Here is a 19854-nt window from a genome sequence, read left to right as displayed (position 1 = left end):
GCCTCTCCAGCATGTGTTGTCACTTGAGTTATTCGTCTTAGCTATTCTGATGGGTGTAAGGTGAAATCTCAGGGTCGTTTTGATTTGCATTTCCCTGATGGCTAAGGATGTTGAGCATCTATTTAAGTATTTCTCTGCCATTATTTATTCCTCTACAGAGAATTCTCTGTTTAGTTCCATACCCCATTTTTTAATTGGTGGACTTGGAAAGGGACAGGGAGGAGATGAGTGAGGGAAGAAGGGTTTGGGAAGGAATGAGGGAGTGGGATACAGCTGGGATACAGAGTTAATAAAATGTAACTAATAATAAAAAAGAAAAGAAAAGAAAAAATACATGTAAGAGGTGTATACAGTTGCAAGCTCATTAATAACATAGAATTATCTTCATTTTTCAAAGGAAAAATAAATTTTTTGCTTTGTGATTTATATTAAAATAAATTTTTGTTGAAAAAATTAAAAAAAAAGAACTCTGAGCTCAAATTATCCTATCTCAGTGGCACCTCTTACCCACTTGTTGTGACTAGGAATTAACACAGATGACAAAGCTAAAGCTGCTTTTAAGAAGCAATGTAATGTCCAAGTGGGTTCCATAGTAATGGGAAGAGGGACTGCCTCTGACATAAACTGATTGGCCTGCTCTTTGATCACCTCCCCCTGAGGGAGGAACAGCCTTACCAGGTCACAGAAGATGACAATGCAGTTACTCTGGATGAAATGTGATAGACTCAGATCAGAAGGAAGGAGAGGGGGACCTCCCCTATCAGTGGACTTGGAGAGGGGCATGTGTGAAGAAGGGGGAGGGAAGGTGGGATTGGGAGAGGAGGGGGGAGGGGCTTATGGGGGGATACAAAGTGAATAAAGTGTAATTAATAAAAGAAAAAAAAGCAACTGCACTTGCTTTCTCTGGTACAAACACATAATTATAGCTTGAAAGGGAAACACTATTGAATGCAGAGTGACCATAAGATTTGGAGAACTGCAGGGGGCAAATGGAACCGCTTAGAGCTTTGAAATTAAACAGAATTCTCCACAAGAAATAGCAAGATAGAAGACAGCTAAAAGCTTTTCTATTTCATTAATAGTGTGTGTTACTGAGGCTGTGACTTGGTTGGTAGAGTGCTTGCTAACCTTCATGAAGCCCTGGGTTTGATTCTCAGTACTGCACTGGGAATGAGCAGACATACTCATAACCCAGTAGTCAGGAAGTAAATTCAGGAGTTACTCAAGGTCTTCCATGCCTACATAGAAAGTTTTTGGCTAGCTTGGAATATATGAGACCTTCTCTCAAAAACAAAAGTGAATGGTGGCATATGCAAAAATCTATTGCTAGTATTGGTTTAAGTGGTTCTTTGAACATACACAAATTAAGAAATTTTTAAATGTTTATTTTTTTATTTTGTGTGTATGTGTCTATGTGTGTCCTTTAATGTATGTATATGCACTACATATGTCCAGGAACCCCATGAAGGTCAGAAGTTCAGATCCCATGAAACAGGAGTTACAGAAGTTTGTGAGCTACCATGTAGGTTCTGGAAATTGAACCCAGATCTTTTGCAAGCTCAGAAAGTGCTCTTAACCACTGAGCCATCTCTCTATACCCTAAAAGGATATTTTTTATTCTACCAATATATTCTAAATATAGGTAGATCCACACATTAAAATTTGTTTTATTATTATCTTCTAAAAGATCTTGTGCTAAGATTATAACTCAGTGGTAGTTTTCAATCTTGAGAGGAGAAAATAATTAAATAAAATAAATACATAAAAATCGTATTACCTTTGTTTTTGTCTTTACTTATAAATATACATTCTTTAAAGTGATAGTCAAGGTTTTGTCGTTGGTCAATAGATTTTAGAAGATAAAACTGTAATTCTTTAAATATTTAAATGTATGAATCTAAAGTTTCCAACTTGAGTCTCTCCCATGTTAAGATTAGCTGGGCAATACATTTTCTCAAGTCTGTCCAGTACAAGCAGAAAGCTCTGTTTCCATTGTGAACAAAGTGGGCTTCCTTTGGCCTCTCCTCCTCCTCTATATCCCAGAACCTTATGCTCAGAGTGAGTTGTTTAGTGAATAAAATTAAGATGGAGTGCTGAGAAGACCTGGGAGAAAGGGGGAATATTATCTTGATCAAAATAACAGTAACATATAAAGGTCACTCGCTGTAGTGACTGAAAGGCTTTGTACAAAATGTAATTCCCCAGTGTTGACATGTCTTTAGTTAACCTCAAGCTTTTCTAGACTGTGAGCACCTAAGGTAGAGCTCTGAGGCTACTTACATCTCCCATTGCCTGATTTAAGCTCTTGAGACTGACTGTGTAGATGGCCTGAAAAAGCTGCACAGATCCTACTGTGGATAGAATTATGTGTCCATCAGAAAGGCTCTCATGTTGGAATCTTGGTTCCCAGTTGGTGGTGCTACTGAGAGGCAATTGAATCATGAAAATACTAGCTACATCGATGGGTTAATCCAAGGAAAGGTATCATGAATGGTGTATTAGAGACTGGAACTGGGTTGGGAGAACTAGTTACTGAAGATATACTCTGAAGGCATATCTTGTTTCCCAGTCCTGTGTACTCATCTTGGCCCCTCTTCTTTTCTCCTCTCCTTTTTTTTTTTTTTTTTTTTTTTTTTTATCAAAGACTATGCATTTATTAGATAGGAAATAAAACTGATCCAACTAGGAAGACACAATTGCCTTGGACAGAATCACAGCCTTACAAGCAGTTTAGCTTTGCTGCATGACTGGAGTGGGGCCATTCTACAGATAAGCTGTTCGGTGGGCATTGTTTTGACAGCGTAAATTCTTTATTTTTTTTTTTCAATGCAGTTTATTCAGGAACATTGAACAATCCTCGGACCCCGGGGAAAGCCAGCCCACAGCTTAAATAGCCTCTGGGTAGCCAACCCAGGCGTGCCACGGGGGCAATGCAGATAGGTCCACATACATGGAAGCAAGCCAGATCCTCGGCCTTAGCCAAATGTGGAGTTGTTCGTGACAGAGAGCACTCACCATCGGGAAGGTGGAAGGCAGAAACCAGCTCCATCTTTAAGGCATAGCATTCCGCAGCTCTCTACAGTTCCCCCTTTTTGTTTTAGACGCATCAGGCAAGAGTAGAGGTCTGATCTCTGATATTAGAAATAAATTGGGACTTTGTACAGATGTTCATTTAGGTGTCATCCACCCAAAGAGCATCAGACCGTCCGATACCTTTTTCTCAGAGGCGGGACCTGGGGCATCAACCCGCATGCAATCAGACATGCTCTTCTCTGGGTCCAAAGCGGCTGACCCTGAGTGCAGTGCTTAGCCTCGCATCCTGAGCATATCATTTTAGCTTTTTATGGTATCCAACCATGCTTGGGGAGAATGTCCTGCTTCAATGGCTGTAAAGGCCTGAATGATCATGGCTGCATCACACTGTTGTGAGACTCTAATCTTGCATATATACCACAGGCAAACCAAGGAGACCAACACCAGAAGGCCTGCTAACCCTCCCATGCCCGCCCATTCCTTCAGATGATTCATGGCTGCAGCAATCCATGTTGATAATCCTGTGGCTAGTCCTGCGTCCACTCCGGTAGAATTTACTGTGACAATGGCCACTCTCAGCTGCTCCATCGTAGTATCGAATTCTCCAGTCCAATTACCTAAAATATAGCTCGACAATTGTTTAGACAGATTTGCAGCACAGGAAAAATTCTCATGTTGTATGCTAGTGACACAAAGTCCAGCATACTTTCATTGACAGCCAGGTTGAGCGATTTGCCATAGGGTATCAATTTGCTCCTGCAAGAGGTCAATCCTCTGATTGAACACCATCAAGCTTCCTTTTAGTTGAGCATTAATTCCTTTATGTACAACTAAGGCATGAGCTACATTGGCTAAATGATTATTCAGGGTCTGAGCAGTCTGCCCAGTATGACTCATGGCTAATGCCCTGGTGGTAGCTCCAACAGCCGTCAATGAGATGGTAGTAACAATGGTGGCTGTAGTTCCAAGATCCCTTTTCTGTCTGAAGAGAGTCATAGCGTGAGGGGCATCAATGGGCATAGGCACCCAGTGAGGCATGCGAGTAACCAGGGCATACCTAACTTTACTAGCATTCCAGCATTGGGCAAAAAAGCAAGTATCATTACCACAATTACTTGGCTCTATCTGGCTAATAATGAATAAAAATGGGGGATATAGACAAACAGGTGTGGGCTTATAGGAAATATTATGAGAAGCCTTAACCCCTCGTTGGAACATCCTGCGTCAGTTCTAGAACTAGCAGTGGTGGTGTCCGAGGTCTGAGTAGGTTCAGGAGACCATTGCCCCCAGGGGCCAGACGTGCTCCATGCCAATTGACTAACTCCATGTTTTCCTCCAATTTTGAAAGTCATTTAAGGTTCTTAAATTATTTTTTCCCTTTTTTCTTAAATTTTTCATCAATTACACTTTATTCATTCTGCATCCCCCCATAAGCCCCTCCCTCCTCCCATCCCAATCCCACTCTCCCTCCTCCCTCTGCTTGCATGCCACTCCCCAAGTCCACTAATAGGGGAGGTTCTCCTCTCCTTTCTGATCTTAGTCTGTCAGTTCACATCAAAAGTGGCTGTATTGTCCTCTACTGTGGCCTGGTAAGGCTGCTCCCCCCCCCAGAGGGAGGTGATCAAAGAACAGGCCAATCAGATTATGTCAGAGGTAGTCCCTCTTCACATTACTATGTAACCCAATTGGACTCTGAACTGCCCTGGGCTACATCTGTGCAGGGGTTCTAGGTTATCTCCATGAATAGTCCTTGGTTGGAGTATGAGTCTCTGGGAAGTTCCCTATGTTCAAATTTTCTTGTTCTGTTGCTCTCCTTGTGGAGACCCTGTCCTCTCCAGCTCTTACTATTTCCCAGTTCTTACCTAAAATTCCGTTCACTCTGCCCAACAGTTGCCCATCAGGCTCAGCATCTGCCTTGATAGTCTGAAGGGCAGAGGCTTTCAGAGGCCCTCTGTGGTAGGTTCCTAGGTTGTTTCCTGTTTTCTTCTTCTTCTGATGTCCATCCTCTTTGCCTTTCTGGATGGGGATTGGACGTTTTAGTTAGGGTCCTCTCTCTTGCTTAGTTTCTTTAGATGCACAGGTTTTAGTGGGTTTGTCCTATGTTGTATGTCTATATGAGTGAGTATATACCATGTGTGTCTTTTTGCTTCTGAGACAACTCACTCAGGATGATCCTTTCCAGATCCCACCATTTACCTGCAAATTTCATGATTTCCTTATTTTTCATTGCTGAGTAATATTCCGTTGTGTAGATGTACCACAATTTCTGCATCCATTCTTCAGTTGAGGGGCATCTGGGTTGTTTCCAGCTTCTGGCTATTACAAATAAAGCTGCTACAAACATGGTTGAGCAAATGTCCTTTTTGTGTACTTGAGCCTCTTTTGGATATATGCCCAGTAGTGGTATGGCTGGATCTTGAGGAAGTGCTATTCCTAGTTGTCTGAGAAAGCGCCAGATTGATTTCCAGAGTGGTTGTACAAGTTTACATTCCCACCAGCAGTGGAGAAGGGTTCCTCTTTCTCCACAACCTCTCCAGCATGTGTTGTCACTTGAGTTTTTGATCTTGGCCATTCTCATGGGTGTAAGGTGAAATCTCAGGGTTGTTTTGATTTGCATTTCCCTAATGGCTAATGAGGTTGAGCATTTCTTTAAGTGCTTCTCTGCCATTCGGTATTCCTCTACAGAGAATTCTCTGTTTAGCTCTGTTCCCCATTTTTTAAGTGGATTACTTGGATTGCTGCTTTTCAGCTTCTTTAGTTCTTTATATATACTGGATATGAGTCCTCTGTCAGATAAAGGGTTGGTGAAGATTCTTTCCCAATCTGTAGGTGGTCGCTTTGTTTTGATGACGGTGTCCTTTGCTTTACAGAAGCTTTTCAGTTTCATGAGGTCCCATTTATTGGTTGTTGTTCTTAGAGCCTGTGCTGTTGGTGTTCTGTTCAGGAAGTTTCCCCCTGTACCAATGAGTTCTAGGGTATTTCCCACTTTTTTTTTCAAGCCGATTTAATGTGTCTGGTTTTATGTTGAGGTCTTTGATCCACTTGGACTTCAGTTTTGTGCAGGGTGACAAGTATGGATCTATTTTCATTTTTCTACATGTAGACATCCAGTTAGACCAGCACCATTTGTTGAAGATGCTATCTTTTTTCCATTGTATGGTTTTGGCGTCTTTGTCAAAGATCAGGTGTCCATAAGTGTGTGGATTTATTTCTGGGTCCTCTGTTCGGTTCCATTGATCCACCATTCTGTTTCTATGCCAGTACCATGCAGTTTTTAAAACTGTTGCTCTATAGTACATGAGCCAAAATGAATCTTTCCTTAAGTCATTTTCCTGCAGTGTTTTGTCATAGCTTATGACAGGAACACAGGCCCACATGTAAAGCAGTGCTACAAGGACACCCATTTGTCTAAGGATGACACATTAGAGTCACGCCCTGCTCCTCAGTAGGGACAGCCACATCAGATGGCCCCCATCAAGAGCTGGACCTGTAAATCTGGTTTGGCAATCACCTTTGGCCCAAAGATTGTTCCTCTTTTACAGGTTTCTCACTGCCTTCCCCAAGAGGGCTGTTTATTCTCAAACCTTCTTTGCCCCTTCACCTTCAGCATAGCTTTGCCTACAGGACCTGTGCAGCTCCAATACCCTAATATCTCCAACGACTGTCAGCCTGGCTTGAACACTAAATCTGAAGCTCTCCCCTGGGCAGAGTTCCAACTGTCACTGCCCTTTCTCACACAGGTCTAACTAATCTCCTCAGAGGCTCATTTAGAGGTAGAAAAAAAAAAGATAAATGTAGTTCAAGCAAGTAGTCAGTCTGTCATGAACAGGACTTTTCTAGGAGCTACCTTTAAAAGTGGACATACTTGAGATGGTTAAGGAAGACGACATGAAGCTAATTAAGAAATAAAAAGATATGCCATCAACAGACAAAACCTTGCATTTTAACAATAGATAGATAGATAGATAGATAGATAGATAGATAGATAGATAGATAGATAGATGGCTGACGGATAATCTAAATGCATGATAGTGCCCAATCCAATACTGGATTGCCTGAGGACAAGATGCAGACAGGCAACTTCTAATTTGGTAATGAGCCAGGGCTTTGTTTTCTATTTACCTTTCCTAGCAGAAGCAAACAAATCAGTAACCAGTTACCTGAGAAGCAATGATAACAGACACATTACAGAGGTGGGGGTTCGGAATACATTATAGGAGGTTCCCCTCACATTCCTAGGTGAATCTCTGAGCCAAGGGTGACTGCTCTGGCTTCTGTGGGAAGAGTTTTTTTGTTGTGGTGGTTTCTTTCTAATTTTTGGGTTTGGATGGAAAGGTACTTTTCAGTTTTTATGTTTGTTTGTTTAAAATGTTATCTAACTTTGTCTTTTGTTTTGAAATAAGGAATCATTTCCCCAGTTTCCAGCATAATATAAACTCTTTCAAGTCTTTTACTGTCTCGGGATTTAAGCCTCATTTATGGAACCTTGTCAGGCCTTTACATGCCTTGTGTCCTATAATCCTGTGACAATGCTGTTGGTCACCGCCACAGACAGTTTAAAGTCACCTAACATCTCAGAGATGTTCCAGCTCCAAGGCCTGGAGTTCTGACCATTCCCATAAAGTGTCAGGACACCAGTTAAGAGCCAGGCAATAGGCCTGAATTTAACAAGCCCATTCCATGGCACTGCATGGCCTGGTTTACAACAGAGGGGGCTGAGGCTCTGCAGTCAGTAAGTGGTGGAAATAAGAGCCAGGCCCACACCTCTCTCTCTTTTCACTACCCACAGAGCTCAGCAGTTAGAGCTGATCCCAGGAAGGGACGCAGTAGCCTGATTTTCACTCACAAAGAGCAAGCTGACATGCTGAGCATGTCATTGATATTATACACATTTTTGTTCTTTCATGAGGATTTTGTAGGGTAGAGTATAGGGAGGAGATTTATGAACTCAACCAATCATAGGTGCAAACTACCCTAAAAAAGGAAACATTTCAACATAGACGGAGAATTCAAAATATTCCATGACAAAACCAAATTTAAACAATATCTACATAGTAACCCAGCTCTACAGAAGTTACTAGAAGGGAAACTCCAAACCAAAGAAAACAACTACATCTAAGGAAACAGAGGAAATAGATAACTACACAACAAAAAACCCAAAAGAATACAAGCAATGAAACTCAGTGACACCACCAACCCCACATCAAAAGTAAGTAACAATTGTTGGTCACTAGTATCTATCAACATCAACGGATTCAACATCCCAATAAAAAGACACAGACTAACCAAATGGTTGCGGAAACAGGATCCAACATTCTGTTGCATCCAAGAAACACACCTATGCAACAAAGATAAACACTACCTCAGAGTAAGGGCTGGAAAAATGTTTTTCAAGCAAATGGTTCCAGAAAACAAGCTGGAGTAGCCATCCTAATATCTAATAAAATAGACTTTCAACCCAAATTAATCAAAAAAGATAAGGAGGGCCACTATATTCTTATCAAAGGAAAAATCCACCAAGAGGACATCACAATTTTGAATATCTATGCCCCAAATACAAGAGCACCTACATTCATAAAGGAAACAATATTAAAGCTTAAATCACACATTGATCCTAATAACCTTAATAGTGGGAGACTTCAACACTCCACTCTCACTATAGGACAGATCAACTAGACAGAAAACAAATAGGGAAATAAAAACACTTACAGAGTCCCTAAATCAAATGGACCTAATAGACATCTACAGATCTTTTCATCCAAACTCAAAAGAGTATACCTTCTTTTCAGCACCACATGGAACCTTCTCCAAAATAGACCATATTGGTCATAAAGCAAGCCTCAACAGATAAAAAAAAAGATTGAATTAATCCCTTGTATTCTATCTGACCACCATGGACCTCAACAACAGCAGAAATAACAAAAAGCCAACACTCACATGGAATCTGAACAACTTGTTACTCAATGACAGTTGGGTTAAGGAAGAAATAAAGAAAGAAACTAAAGTCTTCCTAGAATTCAATGAAAATGATGGTACAACATACCCAAACTTATGGGACACATTAAAAGCAGTGCTCAGAGGAAAATTTATAGCACAAGTGCCTTCAAGAAGAAATTTGTAACATCACATACAAACACCTTAATGGCCCAACTGAAAACCCTAGAAAAAAGAAGCAGATACACCCAAGAGGAGCAGACGGCTGGAAATAATCAAGCTCAGGGCTGAAATTAATCACTTAGAAACAAATAAAACTATTCAAAGAATCAATGAAACAAAAAGCTGGTTCTTTGAGAAAATCAACAAGATAGACAAACCCTTAGCCAAACTAACTAAAAAGCAGAGAGAATCTATCCAAATCAGCAAAATCAGAAATGAAAAGGGTGGCATAACTACAGACACTGAGGAAATTCAAACAATCATTAGGTCATACTACAAAAGCCTATATGTCACAAAATTTGAAAACCTAAATGAAATGGACAATTTTCTTGATAGATTCCATCTTCCAACATTAAGCCAAGATCAGGTAGAAAGACTGAACAGCCCTATATCCCTCAAGGAGATTGAAGCAGTCATTAACAGTCTCCCCTCCAAAAAATAGCCCTGGGCCAGATGGTTTCAGCATGGAATTCTACCAGACCTTCAAAGAAATGCTAACACCAATTCTCCTCAAACTATTCCACAAAATAGAAACAGAAGGTACATTACCAAATTCATTCTATGAAGCCACAGTCACCCTGATACCTAAACCACACAAAGACCCAACAAAAAAAGAGAACTTCAGACCTATCTCTCTTATGAACATTGATGCAATATAAATACTCAATAAAATACTTGCAAACTGAATCCAAGAACACATCAAAGATATCATCCACCATGACAAAGTAGGCTTCATCCCAGGCATGCAGGGGTGGTTCAATATACGGAAATCCATCAATGTAATCCACTACATAAACAAACTGAAGGAGAAAAACCACATGATCATCTCCTTAGATGCTGAAAAAGCATTTGACAAAGTCCAACACCCATTCATGTTTAAAGTATTGGAGAGATCAGGGATACAAGGCACATATCTAAACATAGTAAAGGCAATATACAGCAAGCCTACAGCCAACATCAAACTCAATGGAGAGAAACTTAAAGCAATCCCACTGAAATCAGGGATAAGACCAGGCTGCCCACTCTCTCCATGCCTCTTCAACATAGTACTTGAAGTCCTAGCCAGAGCAATAAGACAACTAAAGGAGATCAAGGGGATACAAATCGGAAAGGAAGAGGTCAAAGTGTCACTATTTGCAGACGATATGATAGTATATATGAGCGACACCAAAAATTCAGCCAGAGAACTCCTCCAGCTGATAAACACCTTCAGCAAAGTGGCTGGATACAAAATCAACTCAAAAAAAATCAGAAGCCCTCCTGTATACCAAAGACAAAAGGGCCGAGAAAGAAATTAGGGAAACAACACCCTTCACAATAGCCACTAATAACATAAAGTACCTTGGGGTGACACTAACCAAGCAAGTGAAAGACCTGTTTGAGAAAAACTTCAAGTCTCTGAAGAAAGAAATTGAAGAAGATCTCAGAAGATGGAAAGCTCTCCCATGCTCATACATTGGTAGGATTAACATTGTGAAAATGGCCATCCTGCCAAAAGCAATCTACAGATTCAACGCAATTCCCATCAAAATACCAACTCAATTCTTTACAGACCTTGAAAAAAAGATTCTCAGCTTCATATGGAGAAACAAAAATCCCAGAATCTCCAAAACAACCCTGAACAACAACAGATCATCTGGAGGTATCTCCATCCCCGATCTCAAGTTGTACTACAGAGCAATAGTAATAAAAACTGCATGGTATTGGCATAAAAACAAAAAGGAGGATCAATGGAACTGAATAGAAGACCCAGAAATAAACCCCCACACTTACAAATACTCGATTTTTGACAAAGAAGCCAAAACCACTCAATGGAAAAAAGACAGCATCTTCAACAAATGGTGCTGGTCCAACTGGATGTCTACATGCAGAAAAATGAAAATAGATCCATATTTATCACCCTGCACAAAACTAAAGTCCAAGTGGATCAAAGACCTTGACATAAAACCAGATACTCTAAATCTGTTAGAAGAAAAAGTGGTGAACAGCCTAGAACTCATTGGCACAGGAGACAACTTTCTGAACAGGACACCAACAGCACAGGCTCTAAGAGCAACAATCAATAAATGAATGGGACCTTATGAAACTGAAAAGCTTCTGTAAAGCAAAGGACACCGTCATCAAAACAAAACGACTGCCTACAGATTGGGAAAGAATCTTCACCAACCCTTTATCTGACAGAGGACTCATATCCAGTATATATAAAGAACTAAAGAAGCTGAAAAGCAGCAAACCAAGTAATCCAATTAAAAATGGGGAACAGAGCTAAACAGAGAATTCTCTGTAGAGGAATACCGAATGGCAGAGAAACACTTAAAGAAATGCTCAACGTCATTAGCCATCAGGGAAATGCAAATCAAAACGACCCTGAGATTTCACCTTACACCCATCAGAATGGCCAAGATCAAAAACTCAAGTGACAACACATGCTGGAGAGGTTGTGGAGAAAGGGGAACCCTTCTCCATTGCTGGTGGGAATGTAAACTGGTACAACCACTTTGGAAGTCAATCTGGCACTTTCTCAGACAATTAGGAGTAGTGCTTCCTCAAGAGCCAGCTATACCACTGCTAGGTATATACCCAAACTTGGCTCAAGTACACAAAAGGGATATTTGCTCAACCATGTTTATAGCAGCTTTATTTGTAATAGCCAGAACCTGGAAACAACCCAGATGTCCATCAATGGAGGAATGGATACAGAAATTGTGGTATTTTTACACAATGGAATACTACTCAGCAATCAAAAAGGAGGAAATCATGAAATTTGAAGGCAAATGGTGGGATCAAGAAAAGATCATCCTGAGTGAAATATCACAGAAGGAGAAAGACAAACACGGTATATACTCGCTGATATAGACCTATACAATATGATAAACATAATGAAATCTATACAACTAAAAAAGATAATCAAGAGAGCGGGCATGGGGTAAGATGATCAATCCTCATTTAGAAAGACAGATGTGATGTGCATTGAACGTATGACAGGCATCTACTGAAGGCATCTGAAAGACTCTAACTAGCAGTGTTTTCAAAGCAGATACAAAGACTTATAACCACACCTTTGGCAGAGTATAGGGAATCATATGAAAGAAGGGGAGTAAGTATGATGGGGAAAGAATAGGATCTCCACAAGGACCAAATAAATCTGGGCACAGGGTCTTTTCTGAAACTGATATTCAACCAAGGACCATGTATGGATATAACCTAGAACCTCTGCTCGGATATAGCCTGTGGTAGCTCAGTAACCAATTGGTTTCCCATAGTAAGGGGAACAAGGACTATTTCTAACAGGAACTCAATGGCAGGCTCTTTGACCTCCCCACCCCCAAGGGAGGAGCAGTCTTATTAGGCCACAGAGGAGGACTTTGCAGCTAGTCCTGAAGATACGGGATAAAACAGGATCAGATGAATGGGGAGGAGGCCCCCCCCATCAGTGGACTTGGAAAGGGGCAGGGTGGAGATAAGGGAGGGAGGGTGGGAGTGGGAGGGAATGAGAGAGTGGGATACAGCTGGGATACAGAGTTAATAAAATGTAACTGATAAGAAAAAAATAAAACTATAAAAAAGAAACATTTGCAAAGTACAATACAAATTGCACTTTAGTATTTATTATTCCCTACATAATACAGTTTACATCACATTGAGTACTATAGATGATTAGAGATGATTTAAAAGTATATAGTTGCTATAAAAAAAAGAATTACATGCAAAGTATAATGCATCTTATAGAATAGATTATTTTCAAATGGAAGTGATCTAGGGATTCTGAAAGACAATTGCCAGAGTCCTGACTGAGTCTAGGTGACCACTTGCTACTTCTGCTAGTTTCCTAAATGAGTGTCTGGTTCAAGGTCACATATGGTAGACCTTGAACCTGGGCCTTGAGAGTCTTATCACTACATTTCACTTTACATTTTTTTCTCAAAGGATAATGTGAAAACTAAAAGGTAAAAATTAAATTCAACAGGGAAACCCAGTCTCTATTGCCTTGGGGCCCACAGTTCCGTCTGGGATGATGAATAGGGTGTGTAGGCAGGTCTCTGGACTGACCTGATGTTGGTCCCAATTGATTCCTTCACCGTGGGGTTTTCTATCTACCAGAAATCCCAGTCTCTGGTGTTGTGGGGCCCATAGTTCAGTCTAAGATGGTGATCAGAGCACACAGGCATGTTGTTCTGGGCTGGCAACTGAGCACCTGCCAGGACCGGGAACTCTTCCCAGGAGAGGATGTGGAGAAAAGGGAAACCTCCTCCGTTGCTGGTGGGAATGTAAACTTGTACAACCACTTTGGAAATCACTCTGGCACTTTCTTAGACAATTAGGAATAGTGCTACCTCAATATCCACCTATACCACTCCTAGGCATATATCCAAAATATGTTCAAGTACACAATAAGGGCATTTGTTCAATCAGAATCTGGAAACAACCCAGATGTCCCTCAGTAGAGGAATAGATGCAAAAATTGTGGTACATTTACACAGTGGAATACTACTCAGCAATTAAAAACAAAGAAATCACGAAATTTGCAAGTAAATGGTAGAAACTAGAAAAGATCATCCTGAGTGAGGTATCCCAAAAGCAGAAAGACACACATGGTATATACTCACTTATAAATGGATATTAGACATATAATATAGGATAATCATACTAAAATCTGTACACCTAAGGAAGCTAAGCAAGAAGAAGGACCCTGGGTAGATGCTCAACCCTCACTCAGAAAGGCAAATGGGATAGACATGGGAAAAGGGTGAAAACAAGAAACAAGACAGGAGCCTACCCCCAGGGGGCTCTGAAAGACTCTACCCAACAAGGTACTAAAGCAGATGCTCAGACTCATAGCCAAGCTTTGGGCAGAGTTCAGGGAATCTTATGAATGAAGGGGGAGATAGAAAGACCTGGAGGGGACTGGAACTCCACAAGGAGAACAACAGAACCAGAGAATCCAGGCACAGGGGTCTTTTTTGAGACTGATACTCCAACCAATGACCATGCATGGAGATATCCTAGAACCCCTGCACAGATGTAACCCATGGCAGCTCAGTCTCCAAGTGAGTTCCCTAGTAATGGGAACTGGGGCTGTCACTGACATGAACTCAGTGGCTGGCTCTTTGATCACCTCCACCTGAGGGGGCGGGTAGCTTTACCAGGCCACAGAAGAGGACAATGCAGCCAATCTTGATGAGACCTGACAGGCTAGGGTCAGATTGAAGGGGAGGAAGACCTCCCTTATCAGTGGACTGATAAAGGAGCAGGGGAAGAGAAGAAGGAGGGAGGGCGGGATTGGGAGGGGAAAAGGGAGGGGTCTACAGCTGGGATACAAAGTGAATAAATTGTAATAAATAATTTTTAAATTAAATTCAAAACTGCTTGGTGCTTTCTTTGGAGTTTTTATTGGTTAATATTCTTTGAATTACACAAGTCCTGATTTGTTCATTGAGTTGGGGAGAATAGCAAGCCAGTATTCACAACCCAAAAGTCACCCTCTGCAAACATGCTTCACACCATGAATGCAGCACAGTAGACAAACGCTCCTTAGCATTTTTTCACAGAAAATTACACACATCTGTAAACCAACTGCCTGCATTTGAACCTGACCGCTCCGCTGATAAACACAGTGAGACAGAAGAGCTTTTCTCCACAGCCCTCTTTCAGCCCTGCCATCTTTGTGAGCTTGGCTTGGCTGTCTTGTGCTTGAAATAGAAAAACTCTTTTGATGAGCATATCTTTAATCTTAGTACTCTTTGAAACTGAGTCTCCTCTGATTCTGAAGGCAAACTTGATAATAAATTGACGTAGGATTCAGTAAAATCTCAACCACCCCCAAACAAAAGAACCCCTAAATTGTAGCCTTTCCCCTACCAGCTCCTCAATCCCAACACATCTTCTCAAGATCCGATGAAGCCTCTTGGGATTTTAACAAAGAGTAGGTGAGAGAAAAGATTACAGTTGCTTTAATTTATTAATACCTCTTCCTGGCTATGAGCAAATTCCTACCATATTTTGTAATTTGCCACACACAGACCCACGGAATGGTCACATGCACTAGCATGTAGTGGTTGCACATGGTCTCACTTTTGAAAAGTACATGTTCCAATGGGATCAATTCCTACCTTCTACATAGCCTTCTCACTTTCCCACCATGATGAACTTTCATAAAACACTGAGCTCAGGCTGTCATATATGCCCTGGAACTCAGATTTCCATAAAAACATGATTCTTTCCCTCACTAAAATCTAAGACTGTTTCAGGCAACAACTGATTGGGGTTTGTTTCTTTTGTTTCAAAGCTATTGCAAGAAGCATCAAAGACTTCATAATTTCAGGAACAACTTAACCTTGGAGGCCAGTGGAAAATAACAAGTCCCTAAGCAAAGTCAGAAATACAGGGCAAGGCTCCAATCAAGGTCATCCTGGCCTAGGTCCCTATGGCCTCAGAGTTGGACTGCTAATCATTTTCAACATGGTATAAATTCAGGTGGACAGAACCTTTGCAGAAGTCAAATAATGCATGACACAGGACAGTGTGACTGGCTATTCAACCAGGAAGTGGACACATAGGGAAACCAAAGTCTTCCTCAAGTTGAAAGTTGAACGATAGAGGAGTTCCCCCTGCCCCTCCCCGGCTCTGTTTTGGTTTCTACAGCCACAAAAACTTCCTCTAGAAACCCTACTCCTTTATAATGTGCACAGTAAATTGTGCGACCATGACTTTTTAAATTCTCATCTGCAATTTTGTTTCTTTTGGGTGTCCCCTCAGCTTAAAAGGATGTCACTGCTGAAAATTCATCACTGGGCTTTGCTTCTTTTCTTCCATATAAACAGAAGGAAGCTTAATAAATACATCAGATTGCCCCAGATCCAGATGGGAAAACTTTTTTTATGACCTGTGACTTATGTAGCTAACAGACTTACACTTTGGGGATGGGGAGGCAACATAGCAATTGTGATAATACCAGTTACCTGGAAGGTGATCAGAGCTTCTTGCAAGCTAAGACCATCTTAACTACTGCTCCTTACTATTCTGTGCAAGGATTAAATATTGAAAAGTAAATACATTTTAATTGATATGTTATTTCACACTCATTACATGAATTTTTTGTGAGTATTTCCATTTTGTAGACAGTGAGGTTTTTTCATTCTATGCGGAAACAGCAGGTAAAGTTTGTGCCTCCTTTCCCTGGGAGGACTTGGTCTAGATTTTTCGGCCAGGATCATGATTTTAACAGACTGAGTCACCTTAACAAAACTCAGAGACAAAACCATATTTTAGACAAAGGAGTTCTACTTTGTTATTTTACAGCCAGAAACTCAGCAGCCAAAAGAAACAGAATACAAAATACAGAGGCTCATAGTTTCCACCCACTCAGCAAATGGTGGTTGAGCAGTTACTTGAAATGCATAAGATTGACAATGAAGATTAGGTTTACAGCAGCCCCAGCAGTCTTTGATCACCATTTGCCATGTTACTTTCAGATGTGCCCCTTCTTTTCTGCTTCACATTTGCCTACTGGTGTCAAAGGCAATATTGTGACACTGGGCAAGAAGAGAGTGGAGTATTATTCTTACTCCTTGAGCAGTATTCCTGGAGTGGTATGTATTTCCATTTTGATCCAGATCTCATCCACTGATTTCTGGGCTTCCAAACCCATACTGAGAAGAAGACCCTCCTCAGACAGGCAGGTAGCCAACCTCCTTGTGGCTCTTCAGCTTTTCTTTGTGAGTCAATTTCCTTTGTTTAACACAGTAAGAGTTCCTTTTTATTTTCAGGCATGAGCCACACTGATTCAAGCATTAAGCTGGCAAGGATATTCCAGGAGTCACACTTTCACCTTCTTATTGTCTGAATTCCCCTTACCTCATTCCTGGGCCTTATATTAGCAGTCTGAAGTAATGCTACACAATAGCAAGGCTTACTTGGGCAAAAGCCATTGTGATTTTGAGTCTGGTGGTATGTAAATTCAAGTCTCTGTTTATAGGCTATCCCTCAATGTCAACCTTTTCTGCGGTTAACATATTTCATTTGGTATATGCTATTTTTGGGAAAGTTTCTTAACATTCAAGGTTAGTCATCACACTGAATTGCACCATGCTCCATTTATTTGGCCGTTCCATCCTACAGTGCCTTTAAACTGTCAAACTCTTCTGCTTGCCCCAGAAGTCTAGAAAGAGCACTGTCCCAGGAAGACTCTTCCACTTCAGGAATCTTCTCCTTCATTGGCTTCCCCCGAGTGCTTCAGCCTCCAGAACTGAACACATTATCAGGCCCAACCTTCTCTAGTCTGTTTCTCAGAACCCTTTTCTACTGGCCTTTAGTCAACAGAACCCTGCTTATCCTTCCTGTTTTACCTAAGACTTTGATTTCTATTATCTCCACTCTTCTAACCATAGATTGTAGAGATGGCCACCAAGCCTGATTAGTCAGATAAAAAAAAACAAGAATTACATGGTGTTTCTGTTTGGAGACTATATTTGCCTGTCATTTCTTATCTAGTTTTTTTTTTCATGGAACACAAGAATTTAGTTGATCTTTTGGTTGATGCATTCAAAAAACAGCAGTAAGAAGTGTTATGACTAATCTCATCCTAGAGTCTTTCCACACATAATATCATAATCAACTACAATCCTTCTGTCATTGGGGCATTTTCCCTGCTATAAAGATGAAGGGACTAATGCATAGGGACTTACCTTGACCCATAATGAATGGTTGATCTTCTGACATTTTGCCCCAAGTATCGTTAATGGTTTCATACTGGCTGCAGACAATTAGGAAGGCTTCAGGAGCTGTGCTTCCCGGCAGCTTTCTAGCTTGTCCTCTTATGGTCTTGTCTCTGAGATGGCCAATGTTGATTTCTATGGCCAGTCTCTGGAAGCTAAGGAGGATGCAATAGCCCCTAAAGGACCTTGTCACTCGACCTGAGCATAGTTTCATTCTCTTCAAATGCTGTCCCTTCTTTTGTCTTCTACTGGAGCATCATGTCCCTTGTTCTCCTGCCAGGTGGAGCTTGTGGTGGGTTAGGCAAGCAAACACTTCTCAAATCAACCAGAAGCCCTAAATGTCAGCATTCATGACTATTACAAATACCTGAGAGAAACAATGTAAGGGTGAACAGAATTATTTTGTCCCACATTTTCAGAGGTTTCAGATCATTGCTGTGGGCTTATAGTGAGTCAGAGCCTCAGTTCACCTAATCCATGTAATCCCTCACAGAAATGCCTAGTGGTTGCTCTTCTAGGAGATTCTAGTCCCTGTCAAGTTGGCAGTAATAATGATCAACCACTCTAACAAGCCAGGCAGATGACAGTGACCACCATCATCTGAGCAAAACAGATAGATGACAGTGACAAACCACAACTGGGAAATAAAAAGCACAGGAGGAAAACTTCCAAAGTAGAAGTTGTAGGTTTCTGAAAGACAGAAAACCATTGTTCAGTACTGCATGCCACCCTTTTTACTTTGAGTCTGATTCTTAGAGGTGATTCTTTTAGTGCCATGAAGAACCAAGCTAAGCTTAGAGCTATTGTAATCATAGATTCTGTGTACCATGTGGAAATAACACAGACATTGAAGTGACTCTGAACAGGAATGGTAAGTTAAAAATGGACTCTTTTCATATCTGTTAGATGTTGTAATTCACAGCTTTAAAATATTTAAAGTAAAACTATTTTAAATGGACCTATATTTCTGATTTCATTTTTGTTTTCTACTTGATGGTGTCAGAGTTTTTTTCTGACCTGATAGAATCATAGCACCTGGTGTTATGGCAGTTAGAATAGCCCATGGAGGTAAGGATGAGGTGAGCTATGCAAGCCTCCTTTCCCATTGCTCATTACATTTTGTGTGTGTGTGTGTGTGTGTGTGTGTGTGTGTGGTCACAGAGCCATGTGAAGAAGTCAAGAGAACAACACATGAGGTCTGTCTTAGTCACTATCCTATTGCTGTGAAAGACACCATGACAGAGGCAACTCTTATGAAAGAAAGCATTTAATTGACGGCTTACCTACAGTTTCAGAGGTTTAGTCTATTATCATCATGGCACTCATTATCATCATGGCAGAGACCATGGTAGCCTGAAGGCAGGTTCTGAAGCAGTAGCTGAGAGCCACATCCTGGTCCATAGGCAGAGAGAGAACCCGGACCTGGCATGAACTTTTGAAACTTCAAAGCCCATATCCAGGGACACACTTTCTCCAAAAAGGCCACATCTCCTAATCCTTCTAACCTTTTCAAACAGTTCCACTCCCTTGTGACTAAAAAATCAAATAGATGAGCCTGGGAGCCATTCTTACTGAAACCATGACAGAAGTTCCCTCTTTCCACTGTAGGGCTCCAGAATCTCAACTCAGGTCAGCAAGCTTGAAAGCAAACACCTTTCCCAGGTAAGCCCTCCTCCTGGCCCTTCTTGTCACTCTAAAAACACGATGTCCAAACCATAGAACACTATAAGTGGAAATTAGAATCGCTGTGCTCCTATGTTTAGTCTATCTCTTTTCATATACTGTCCTTAAGAACCCAGCAAGGGCCTTTGCTGCAGCAGAGAGGTTCATGATGTCCTTTTCAGAAAGTCAGTGTCTGACAAGAAAGTTCAGCCCTCCACCATACAAGGCACAAATACTGTCCCCTCCATAGAGGAAAACAAGCTGCTGCCCCTATTCCTGCAGCAATATT

The 19854-nt window shown here is 41.1% G+C and overlaps 1 protein-coding gene across 1 annotated transcript in view; it reads left to right on the top strand.

The window, feature by feature from the left end:
- The window catches only part of Rnf150 (ring finger protein 150), a 287377-nt gene that overhangs the window by 65439 nt on the left and 202084 nt on the right, over positions 1-19854 (top strand).

This window comes from Meriones unguiculatus, chromosome 10 (assembly GCF_030254825.1).
Source record: "Meriones unguiculatus strain TT.TT164.6M chromosome 10, Bangor_MerUng_6.1, whole genome shotgun sequence".
Lineage (NCBI taxonomy): Eukaryota > Metazoa > Chordata > Mammalia > Rodentia > Muridae > Meriones > Meriones unguiculatus.
Note: the sequence above shows the minus strand (reverse complement) of the source record. Positions and strands in the feature narration are given on the sequence as shown.